Source organism: Manis javanica, chromosome 2 (assembly GCF_040802235.1).
Source record: "Manis javanica isolate MJ-LG chromosome 2, MJ_LKY, whole genome shotgun sequence".
NCBI classification, from domain to species: Eukaryota; Metazoa; Chordata; class Mammalia; order Pholidota; family Manidae; genus Manis; species Manis javanica.
Window position 1 is genome coordinate 129679252 of NC_133157.1, and position 13745 is coordinate 129692996.

General features: G+C 38.7%; 1 protein-coding gene across 23 annotated transcripts in view; it reads right to left on the minus strand.

Moving 5' to 3' along the window:
• The window catches only part of TASOR2 (transcription activation suppressor family member 2), a 251539-nt gene that overhangs the window by 58043 nt on the left and 179751 nt on the right, over positions 1–13745 (minus strand). The window lies entirely within an intron of this gene.

Here is a 13745-nt window from a genome sequence, read left to right on the forward strand (position 1 = left end):
ACAGTGTCTTGCCAATGGGTTTCAGCCCCAGGCAAGTTCACTATGGATTCAATGTGACCAAAGAAAATGACAGTAAAAGGTTCTTGGGGTGAAAGGGTTATAGCGAACTTTATTTTCACGCTGGCAGATCAATCACTAAAATCCTGTTCACTTAGAGTGAGTCTGCATGCCGCAAGCCAGTCTCTGCCTCTGGGCCCCTCTGCCCACACAGCCATCCTCTGGGCCTCCCTGTCTGCACAGTCATCCTGCATAACTGTCCTCTGGGCCTCTGTCCTCGGTGCTGCCACCACTCCAGCCTTTGCTCTGCTCTCCTGCAGCCTTGTAGCCATGCCACTGTATTGCCCCAGAGCACTGGGTAGAGCTCTTTATATAGAGTCAATAGTAATGTTTTGCCCACACGTGTGCAGTGAGCAAGTCAACTAGGGCCAGGTGAGAATCCTGGCCACAGGAACTCTCATTTTATCCACACTCCACCCCTCCAGGATTCTCTCCTCTCAATCTTTGTGCCCTCAGTCCTCTACAATGGTCCCTGTGCAAGGAAGCTCGAACATTGTTCTCCAGTCTCTCCAGCAAAAAGTCTAGCAGACACACAGGCTGATCTTGTTGCTCTGTCTCCGACCTCTGCCTCTTTGGTCTTAATGGCTGGAACTGCTGCTCTGGTTTCAGTTGCTGCATAGCTCTAGAAAGATCCTATCTGACTTCCCATCTAATTTCCTTCCATTTGCTCCTGCCAGTATTAAATCAACCCACATCTGGGTCCTTGTAACCTTCATGGGGCCCTTTAAATTCTTCTTGTGAGTAGAAGACCTTATTTCTCTCCATGTTCTCACTGCTTCAGCCTCTCCTATGTCTGCTACTGTACATGTCACCTCGCTTATAGGATGCCCTAAGTGAGGGGAAAGAATGGCCACTAGAGACCCAAAGAGGGATGTGGGAGCCGTTTGAAGCTCAGTATTTTTCATCCCAGTAGTGAAAGTCTCTTCATCTGGGTCATAATTCTCTGGGCTACAGATGGCATTTCTTATGCCTAGCTCTCATAACACCTGTTGGAGCTCAGCATATGTCTGCCATCTAACAGGAGAGGATGGTTGATCATCCTGATTGGGCCACACTGCATGAAGAGCAGCCTTACGCCAACTGAGGGGGAGTGATTCCCTGGGGTCTAATGTGCATTTTGTAATCGCTGCCTCAAGGTGTGCCGCACTGTCAGGGAAGCCAGCTTTCCCATCTCTGATCCCAAGAGAAAAATTTCATCCACCCCTAAGTCCCAAAGACATAGGAGCCCAGCTGATATCGACTCTGAGGGCTTCTGCCTAAATGGGGAGCCCAAATCCAACAGCTCAGCCTGAGTATAAGGGTGCAACATAAGAGTGCTCCATGACCTGAGGAGGGCGCTACTCTTCTCCTTGGGGAACTTTCAGCTGCTGGGTTTTATTTTCTTTACAACCACTGGGCGTACTTTCAATACAGGAGGGGTCAGTGCCTCGGGCACCACCCCTTCATCCTTCCCCAGCTCCTCCATTTCCGGGACTGATGGGACCTTTCTCTCCCCTCCCCCGAGCGCCTCTTCTGCTACAACCTTTACCATTTCTACTGTGCCTTGCAGCAATGCTAGCTCAGTCTTCAGCAGCTCTCTTACCTTCACCTCAGTGCTTCGCAGCTGGCATTCTTATGCCACCTCCGCCTGTGCTTCCCTCAGGAGTTGTCTTTTTCCTTGACGGCTTTTCCTCCTTCAGGGCATCTGGCAGTGCTGCCGTCTCATTCTGTAAGGAATCTTTTACCTCTTTAACGGCACCTTGCTGCCAGTGTTCTCGTGCTGCCTCCTCTCACATCAATGCCATTTCCTTCTTCAGGGAATCCACAGAAGTTTGCATCTCGTGTTCTTGTGCCGTCATTTCTGGGGTCTTTTTCAGGAGCATGTCCTTCTCTTCTGTAGACTTTTTTAATACTGTGAGAAGCAGCCAACCCACAGTTCCCACTACTCTCTCTCTCAAAAGCCCTACTTACTATAACAAGGGTTATTGCTACTGCCTCAGGTTATCACCTCTACTTGCCTCCAGTCGTGGGGTGGGGCCCCGTCTTCTAGGAGGCAAGCTACCTCTGACCACATACCATTGGGGGACAATCTGCTGTCTCCCCATTCACAGGGGCAGCATGCAGAAGCACCCCTCCCATAAGGGCAGCCTGTCTTTTTCCTTGGTCAACAGTGAACCCTGCTGACTTCGCCAAGTGTCTTCTCAATGGGTTTCAGTCCCCGGCAAGGTTACTATGGATTCAGTGTGACCAAAGAATATAACAGTAAAACGTTCCTGGGGTGAAAGGGTTATACCCAAGTTTATTTCCACAGTGGCAGGTCAATCACTAAAATCCCGATCACTCAGAGTGAGTCTGCATGCAGCAAGCCAGTCTCTGCTTCTGGGCCCCTCTGCCCGCACAGCCATCCTCTGGGCCTCTGTCCTCGGTGCTGCCACCACTCCAGCCTCTGCTCTGCTCTCCTGTAGCCTTGCAGCCATGCCACTGTGTTGCCCCAGAGTACTGGGTGGAGCTCTTTATATAGCAGTGAGCTAGTCAACCAGGGCCAGGTGAGAATCCTGGCCACAGCAACTCTCATTTTATCTACATACAGTAATTGTGTTTAGGACAATATCTTCAGGCTGAAGAGAGGTGGAGGGAGTGGAAGATGTGATTAAGCACATGAGCTTTGGAATCAAAAGGACTTGGCAAGACAAAATTTTGAATCCCAGTCTTTCTAGCTTTGTGACTTTGAGCAAACTATTTAAACTTTCCTCCCCTTCCTTCTAAAAATAAATCTCAACAAAGCACATACAGTAAATACAAAGCCAAAGTACCTCCAGGCTTGTAGGTCACTGGCCCCACCCTCCCTGGGAGCCTTTATTTCCATTTCTCTTAGGTGACCACTTTCAATGTTAGCTGTACTTCTGATATAACCTCATGTTTCTAAATAAAAGACCTGTATAAATGTTAGACATTCCTTTAATGAAAACACCTCCCTCCTCCCCACACACATTAAAAAGCACACTTTTCCTTCCTATCTTCTCATAGTTATACCATGATTTCTTATATCAGTATTTAATGTTTCACTAAATTGTATGCATTAACATGGCTGGGACACCCTAGGTAGTCAATTTCCTTTCTTACATGGTATTTTGTTTTGAAATTTGTTTTGAAAATAAATTTCAAATTGTCTCCGTTTGATTTTCAGTTACATATCGTCATTTCAGTCTAAAATTCCTGTAAAGAACTAAAACACTGAATAGATATATATATCAAATGTTTTTGGAGACATCCTTCACAGTACTGTGTTGGCCATCTTCAGTCTGGACTCATGCCTCCTAATACTACTGCCTAGTTTTGTGAGCTTGCTAGTAATGGTGAGATACAGCATTGACCTATCGATGTTCAATATAATCCCAGACTGCAGAAACTGACAACCTGATCCTAAAATTTACACGACAATTCAAAGGATTTGGAACAGTCGAAACAATCTGGGAAAAGAACAAAGTTGAAGGACTCACCACTTGATTTCAAGAATCACTACAAAGCTAAAGCTGTCGAGGCTGTAATGATGATGTACAGATCATACAGATCAATGGAACAGAACAGTGAGATGGATACTGACTTTAACAACACTACCAATATAATTTAATAGGTTCTACAATAAGCAAAATGGGGAAAAAACATGAACCTCACCCCTACCTCAAATCACAAAAATTCAACTGGAACTGAATCATGGACCTAAACATAAAAGTTAAAACTATAAAGTTTCTAGGAAAAAATCATAGGAGAAAATCTTAAGCATGGGACATGTAAAGATTTCTTAGGGCACAAAAATCAGTTCTCATAAAAGAAAAACTGATACACTGGACTTCATGAGAATTAAAACCATCTAATCTTCAAAAGACATCATTAAGAAATTGAGAAGATTCATGAAAGACTTGTGTCCAGAATAAATACAGAATTCTTAGACACACCTTGTAAAAGATTTATTAGTGGAAAGTAAGTACATGGGAAAATGGTCAACATTATTAGTTGTCATGGAAGTGGTAATTAAAACCACAATGAAATACTATTCACCCACTAGAATGACTAAAATTAAAAAGAAAATACTAAGTGTGTTCGCAAAGATGAGGAACAACTGGAACTCTTATACATTCCTGGTAGGAATATAAAGCTATGTAGCCAATTGGGAAAATAGTTTTGTCAATTTCTGATAAAGTTAAACAAGCACCTACTCATATAACCGAGCAATTTTATTCCTATTTACCCAAGAGAAATAAAACCTATGTCCATAAAAAGATTTGTACATGAATGTTCAGGGCAGCATTATTCATAGTAGGCTAAAACTACAGTAGGTAAATCTAAAGTTCATCAACAGGTAAATGTATAAACAAACTATAGCACATTCATATACCATATGATATATACATGAATCTCAAAAAAACTGGGCAGAAGAAGTCAGACATAAAAGTACACACTGTGTACAGCAAAGGACACCACCAATAGAACAAAAAGGCATCCTACAGTATGGGAGAATATATTCATAAATGACAGATCCAGTAACAGGTTGACATCTAAAATATATAAAGAGCTCACGCACCTCAACAAACAAAAAGCAGCTGTACAGACAGTTCTCCAAAGAAGAAATTCAGATGGCCAACAGACATATGAAAACATGCTCCACATCGCTAGTCATCAGAGAAGTGCAAATTAAAACCACAATGAGATATCACCTCACACCAGTAAGGATGGCCACCACTCAAAAGACAAACAACAACAAATGTTGGTGAGATTGTGGAGAAAGAGGAACCCTCCTACACTGCTGGTGGGAAGGTAAATTAGTTCAACCATTGTGGAAAGCAGTATGGAGGTTCCTCAAAAAGCTCAAAATAAAAATACCATTTGACCCAGGAATTCCACTCCTAGAAATTTACCCTAACAATGCAGCAGCCCAGTTTGAAAAAGACAGATGCACCCCTATGTTCATTGCAGCACTATTTACAACAGCCAAGAAACGGAAGCAACCTAAGTGCCCATCAGTAGATAAATGGATAAAGAAGATGTGGTACATATACACAATGGAATATTATTCAGCCATAAGAAGAAAACAAATCCTACCATTTGCCACAACATGGATGGAGCTAGAGGCTATTATGCTCAGGGAAATAAGCCAGGCGGAGAAAGACAAGTATAAAATGATTTCACTCATCTGGTGGAGTATAAGAACAATGAAAAAACTGAAGGAGCTTAACAGCAGCAGATTCACAGAACCCAAGAATGGACTAACAGTTACCAAAGAGAAAGGGATGAGGGAGGATGGGTGTGAGGGGAGGGATAAGGGGGAGACAAAAAGAAAGGGGACATTATGATTAGCATGTATAATGAGGGGGGTAACAGGGAGGGCTGTACAACACAGAGAAGACAAGTAGTGACTCTATAGCATCTTACTATGCTGATGGACAGAGACTGTAATGGGGTTTGTGGGGGGAACTTGGTGATGGGGGAAGTCTAGTAAACATAATGTTCCTCATGTAATTGTAGATAAATGATACCAAAAAAAAAGTACACACTGTAGGATTCCATATATACAAAGTCTTACAATTGGCAAATCAAATCTACAGCAATAATCATTATCAATAGTTGCCTGGGGTAGAGGGTAGAAAAAGGGAAATTGATTGCAAAAAAGGGAAACTTTTCCGAGTGAGGTAGGCACAAACACACTTTATGGGTGTGGTGGTTACGGGGTGCATACATTTATCAAAATTCATTTAACTATATACTTAAAATGTGTTCAGTAGTAAATATTGACACTGACATAGTACAGAACACAGTCTCTGACCAAAATCCAGGAAAATCACAATGTGATCACAGAAGTTAATCCCAAGAGTCCTATGTATGGAAATTACAACAAATGAACTCTAGTTATAAATGGTTCATAAGTTAAAGAACATAAGTAAATATAAAAGGGCTTGAACTGAATGACAATGAAAATAAGACCTACCTAAATTTAGATGCATCTAAAACACAAAGGAAATTAGTTTTAAATGCACATATTAAAGAAAAACTTCTGAAAATCAATGACCCCCAGAGTCAATTTAAGAAATTAGAAAGCAGAGAAACAGTAAATTTGAAGAAAATAAAGGAAGAGAAAAAGTAACAGAGATCAGAAATTAATTAAACGGAAGTAAAAGGAAGCACAGAGCAGGAAAAACAAAGATTAGTTCTTTGGGGAAAAAGATGTTATCTCCTGCCAAATTAATTCTTTAAAAAGGGCACATGAAACAACCTTGGGAATAAAAAGGGGTGTGATTTATAGATACATAAAAGATGAAAGATAGAAACCATTTTATGACAAAAACAGAAATAATAGGTAACATGGGAAAATTTCCTATAAATAATGTAAGTTATTGAAACCTACTTAAGAAAACTAAAACACTGTAATATTCCTGTAACTATTAGATAATTAATACAGTGGTTTAATTGTTATAGGTACATAAAACTCAGGCCCAGAAATCTTCCACATAAAAATTGTTCTCAAGAACAGAAAACAGTACATCTTAAATTACAAGGCTAGCACACAACCTTGAGACAAGAACAGTTACAAAAGAAAAGTTTAAAGTAGTATCATCAATGAAAATATATGTAAAAATGTGAAATGAAAATATTAAAAAAGCTAAAATACATCACTATATGCACCACACAAAATCTGACCATGCAGGCCTTGTGCCAGAAACTCAAAGAAGGCTTAACACTACAAAATCTGCTCTTGTTAATTCACACTAATGGTTTAAAGAAAAACTTAGGCCTTGGTAGACAGAAACAGCACTACATAAAATTCAACAGCAACTGGTGATTAAAAACATTTGCAGTAAACAGACTACTTTGGGTGATAAAGGGATATACAGGAAATACCCTAATACATAATGGTGACATTAAAAATAGTACTCCCTTTAACAGTAGGAAGACAAAGATCTCTAATTATACCTTCTAATGAACTCCAGGATTTTAGTGGTCAATTTCTTGGCTCAAGTTTCTTTTCTCATTTACTGATCCCCTGGAGTTTGTCTTCTAGTTGTTTCCACAAGAAAGGTTCATGTAAAAAAGATCTGAAGCCTTGAAAAAAGGACTATCTGAAGTTTTACATAAGCATAGATATAATCTGTGGGAAGTAAAGCTATTTTCATTATGGACAAAAAGATCTGCCATAATCCTAAGTAGCAGCAAGTTAGTCTTTTTTTTTTTTTAAATGAAGAGCAAACAAATGCAAATAGTATTTCCCATAAACCAACAATAGAGAGACCCATAAAACTCAGCATCCCTATTAAAAATCAGAAAATGCTATAGAATGAGAAACGCACAATTTTCATAAAAAGTTTAAAAGACATTTAAAAATCTACCATGTACACAAGTTTAAATGTTTTCCAAAGAAACACCCGAGGTACCCCACCCCCCGCCCCCTCTACCCCACACGCGGGACAACTGTGCCAAGTGATGCCCTGTCCAGCAGTTCTGCAGGCTTCCCGAAACCTCAACGGCAGAACCCGAGAGGAGCTACGGGTCTGGGTGCTTCGCGAACCTATCCGAACCATTCTCGGGAGTCACCCCTGCCTGCGGGACCCCAAGACCACCTCCCGCAGCCCGCGGAGGTAGGCGCCCAGCCTGGGCCCGCTCGGACTACCTAGGCCTCACACCATAGTGCGCGGGGTAGGGACTGTGCCTCCGCTGGCTGCCGTGGCCTGAGGCTTCAGGCCAAGCGTTAGCGGTTGCGGCAGCGCGCGCGGGCTGCGCCTTTTTAAAGTCAATGAGGGTGGCAGATCTTGAGTCAGCACCTGGACACACCCGTGGGTACCGGGAGCCACGGGGGCTAGTCTGGTTCGATGGCGGGAGGAGCCCGGGCCGCTGGTTCTGGAGTCTCGCAATACCCCCACGTGGACGGTATTGTTATAAACTGCGATTGCTCCAAACTTCAGTTTCCTCAAGGGTCTTTCCCGCAGGCGCCCAGTAACAAGGCCTGACTGCAAATTCCAGTCCTAATCCATAATCCAAGTCTTCGCTACAGTTACTCCAAGTTATTCTAACTCATTGCCCCTGTAAAGCTTTTCCCATTGTCTATTTCAACTCCCCGCTATGGTTTCATGGGGTTTTTAGTTCACAAAAATAATGGCCTACTGAGTATGGTTTTTAACACTCCATGTATCCCCGAAATGCTAATACCAGCACATAGGGTCGGGGTGGCATGCTCGTCCCTGCTAATAAGTCTCACAGGTGTAACCAAGTCCACCAAAACCAAAACTGAACGGGTTGGAGGGGTTGCTGAAGTATTTAGCCAGACCTAAAGACATCATTACTTTTCACTCATGTTTTAACAGTGCAACCTACATTTGCTAGAGGAAAATCTAATCAGGGCGTGTAGACAATCATTACTGTTGTGTTGTACGTATAGAAAATATAGGAAAACCTGAACTCACATAGCAAATTACTTAAATTCATAAAGAATCATGTAGATTAACTATGTACTATTTAAAAGGACAAATCACTTTGGTGTTTAGTATATCCAATGGGGAAGAAATTACTTTTTAAAAAAACATTTATCAGGGATTACATCCATTGTGTAAAATGACTTATACCTATGTATTATGACTTTTTCATTTAATTGTGGCTTACTGACTTTTAGATTTAGTGTTCAATTTTTGAAGACTGTTTCAACATTCAAAAATCCAGTCTGACTGTAAAAAGTGCTTTTGTATATCAAACAGATGCTTATAATTTTATACCTATCAAATTTTGTTTTCTTTCTTGCAGTGCTGTATCAAGAGATTTTTTGGAGACCATACTTTCCATAGTCAAGATTAGGCACCTTTTATTAGAATGATTTCAAAGTTTATATGGTGTTATTTTTTTAGACAACTGTATGGAGTGACCTCTGTTCTGGCTCCTCAAAATAGATTTACTAATTTGTGCTTTAGCATTAAATTATCAGCCTGCAAAGAAATGGCTGTATTAAACTCATTATTGTATTTATTACAAGGACATTGTTAAGTAGTTTTGTCCTTCTTTCCTAAGACTAAATTTCTCTCAGGGACAATTACATTTTGAGACCTGCTTTGGATTCTTTTGATTATTACATATGACAAAAGAGAAAACGACACCCACTCCATGCCACCTCAAAGATGATTTTATTACCACCATCCTTAGGTATATATCCCATCCCACATTCCTGGGCAAAGAACAGATTTGTTCAGAGAGGGGAGAACCCAGGGTGAAACAAGTGCTTCGACTGCTCAAACTAGGCCTCAGGAGTTGGGGTCTTGAATATTTTTTCTCCTAATGAGGGAGCAGGTGTACCCAAAGGTTCTAAACAGAGTCTATTACGCCATGCCAAGGAGGGTAGTAAACCTTGACAAAGAATATTAGCAAGGGATTTACTTCTCCAATTACGTATTATTAAAATCTTATTAAGGGAAAACAGAAAGCAGACACATTTCTTATGATAAAAGTACTAATTTTAGAAAAAGAGGCCAAATTTTTTTAACAAATGAAATCAAGAAAAAAATTAAGTATCAGGAACAAAAAGGAGGATACAACAACAAATATAGGGAAAAGACCAAAATTATAAATTGTAACACTCAGCTTATACCAATAAATTTTAAAACTATATAAATATATTACCAACACTGTTCTGTAAGTGGAAGAATCATCTGAATAAATGAATTAAATGAAAAAAAATGAAAGAGTAGCCACAGTCCCACCCCTTCTCCCAAAAGACCAGTTCCAGAGAAATACTTAAACTGACCATAATAAAGTATCATCTCACTTACACTAAATTAGCAAAACATTAACAAGCTGGACAGTGCCATATGTGGTGAGAATGGGAAAAAAAGAGGTTTCATTCACAACTTGTGGAGCATAAATAAAAAACACCTTTTGGAAAAAGATCATGCACACATCCTCCCAACAGATCCACTTCCACTAATACCCAAGCAAAAGTATATAACTTGGAGATTGACAAGAACATTTATGGCAGTGCTAATTACAACGGCCCAACATTGGAAATAACCAAGATGTTCATAAACAATAAAATGGGTATATATATAATATACTCTTAACAGTAGACTATCATATTTCAGTGAAAATGAATGAATCAGCAGTGGTTCCCAAAATGGTAATGATACTAATGTATGTGATTTTCTGATATTGTATATTGAAATATGTCACCATTTGAGAGATCTAGATAATTCGGTGAACTAATACCTCCTACATGACCAATATAAGGGTAAAAAACATCCCTTCAAAATGCAAGACAAACCAATGTATTTTATTGTTGCAGTTTGAGAAGTTCAATAATATGATTTCAAATTTTGCATTGCAACTAACCTTTAAGAAACTTATATACATTTTTGATACTCATAAAAACCTATCTTAATAAACAATGTATGGACACAGACACTGCAAATACATGGAACTATATTTGTATGATTCACAAAAACATGCTCCCCAAAGGAATCACACGCTGAAAGTACATACTGACTGAATCCCTTTCTGTGAAATCCACTAACAGGAAAACGAATCTACAGTGGGAGAGGCCAGAACGTGATTGACCCAGACCGGGGTGTTAGATTTGGAAAGGGGCCCAAGGGAAAATTTTGGTCATTGAAATGATCTTTATATTGTTTTGGGTGCAAGTTACCTGAGTTTATCCAATTGTCAAGATTCACCAAACTGAACACTTAGGATCTGCACATTTTATTGTACAGTAATTATTATTATGCTGAAATACAGTTAGGAAGGATTGTGAATGAGTGTGAGCCCAGGAAATGGGTCCTAACATTTGCTTCACCATTCATTCACTTATTCAAAATATAATAAATATTAATTGAGGGCCAACTACAGAGGAGGCACTCTTCTGGGTGCTGGGGGTTCTAGTAAACAAGCTCCGTATTCTTGCCTTCACGTAGCTCACATCCCGGTGGGGGGGAACAATTAACAAAATAAACACAATAATATCAGGTGCAGAAAAAAAGGATAAAGATATTTAGAATAAATGTTTCTACTAAAAAAATCACAAAAAAAACCTATCTTAAGAAGTTATTAAAATATTCCTCCCTTTACAGGATTTTCCAAAAAACTAAAAACGGTAATATGACCCAGCAATTCTACTGGGAATTTACCTCAAGAAAACAAAATCACTAATTCAGAAAGAGATATGCACTCTTAAGTTTATCGCTGCATTATACACAATACACAATAGCCAAAATATGGAGGCAACCTAAGCTTTTATCAATAGATGAATGGATAAAAGAAAATGTGGTATATGTATATACATATAAATAGAATTATTTCCTAGACACAAAAAAAGAATGAAATCTTGCTATTTTCAACAACCTGGATGGACCTAGATGGTATTACACTAAGTGAAATAAGTCAGACAGAGACATACAAATACTATATGATTTCACTTTTATGTGGTATCTGGAAAACAAAACAAATTAATAAAACAGAAACAGACTCATAGAAACAGAGAACATATTGCTGGTGGCCATGGGGTATGGGAGTGAGAGAATGGGTGAAATAGGTGAAGAGGAAAAGGAATTACAATGTTTGATATCTTGATATGGGTGATGGTAACATGAATGTATACATGTGGTCAAGACTCACCAAGCTTGTGCATTTTATTGTACATACTTCAGTAGAAAACAATCATTTACAAATAAGTAAAATGTTCCTTTTTCTGAATACACAAATGAGGCCAGATTTTCTTCTAACATATATAATATATATAAATGAACCACAGATACCATATCTATTGTATTTTAGTCAGTTTTAATATCTAATATGATACAATCCACATGCACAAAAGATCTATAGTGTCCTCAATACTTTTAAAAGTGTAGAATCCTGAGTTCAAAAAGTTTCTGAATTGTTGAACTAAGGCACATGCTTCAATATGGATGAAATCTCAAAAACATGTTTAACAAAAGTAATTCAAAGGATACAGTATGAATCTATTTAAACTTCAAAAACAGGTGTAGTAAACAATATGTTGGTTAAGGATACATACCTATGTGATAACTATAAAGTAAGGTAAGGGAATAATCAACACAAAATGCAGGATGACAGTGGTGATGGGGACAGGGACTATGAATACTTTGCTTCTGGGGAGAGGCACTTTCGATGTTCTATTAAGCTAGGTACACAGATATGCATATATGTATGTATTTTCAAGTAATACATGTAAACAGCATATTTCACAAAAAAATCTTAGTAGATGAAACAAGGAGACATACCGATTCTCCTAGAAGGAAAAACTTGAAAGAATGTCTCTTCTCAATCTATAAATTCAATGTAATCACAAATAATATCTCAACAAGATTTTCTACAGAATTTGAAAGGATGGTTCTAAATTTCATCTGGAAGAAAAATGCAGAAGAGCCCAAAGCTTTTTTCAAAAGAGAGTACCAAAATACATTAGAAAGCTACAATAATTAAAACAGTATGCTATTCATTAGATAGGTCAAAGAAGGGCATTCGGTACCCAATTAGAAAACAAAAAACAAAAAAAACCCCACAAAAGATATGACCCAGCTTAAAATGTTTAACTTTGTTAATAGTGAGGAAGGTAGAAATTAAGGTGAGATATTATTTTCTATTATTAGAAAATTAGTAAAATCTTAAATACTGTTACCGTCCAGGGCTGGCTAGCAGGGAAATAAAAACACTTTTTGAGAGAATGAATACAAAAAGGATACAATCGTTTAAAGGCAATTTAATAGCATTATTATTCTGCATTCTCATAAGGAATAGATTCTACAAAAATACTACCATGAGCACATGAGACTTGTATAAAACAAAAAAAAACGATAATCACTGAAGCACTGTTAATAACAGGGGAAAAACTGAACATAAATGTCCATTGATAGAGGAATGAAAGACTGATTTGATAAACAGATGCCATATCTACTTAGACATCTTATTACATTTATTTAATAAACGTCTCAGGCAAGTTCTTAGGAACTCTGCACATATTAATTTATTTAGGCAACTCTGGATTACAGAAGATGCTCCTGATACAGTTTCTTTTAAAAGAGAACTGGCGACATTTGAGCAAAATGTCCTGAAAACACAAATTTTCAAACACTGTACACAATTATTTTAAGAAAAACAACACTGCTTTTTCCTTTACTGTTTTACTGGGGTGCTGAACATACTGTATACAGCTGTCCAATTCGAGAAGACAATTTTTCAACAGAATGTATTCTTATATTATTAAGGAATCTTTTGTCATAAACCTCCTCAGTAGGCTTCCCACCAACCTCAGATCCCATAATACTAAATATCATACACACACCCCTTTCACTTCCACAGCTCTCAGGGGACACCGTGGGCCCTTAGATCACTGCTACTACACCACCACACACTTGGTACAACACTTAAGTAAGAATACATTTTCATAAATCTTATTCTAATTTTACCTTAGGGAGAAAAAAGAGAGAAGTGTTTAAATTTTGGGATTTCAAATAGACAAGTGGTGACTAAATGAAGATTTTCGAAGTATCTTCCTCACATTTTGAGGTTAATCTGTCACGTTCTCCCACAAAATGCTGCTTGGTGTCATCTTCACACGAACTACTGGCTTGCGTGGACCAACCTACTATGACATTGCTTATGCGCTACTTCACTTTTCCGCCAAGTGGCCCTCCCTGCAGATAGAACTCTCCCTTTTATACCTA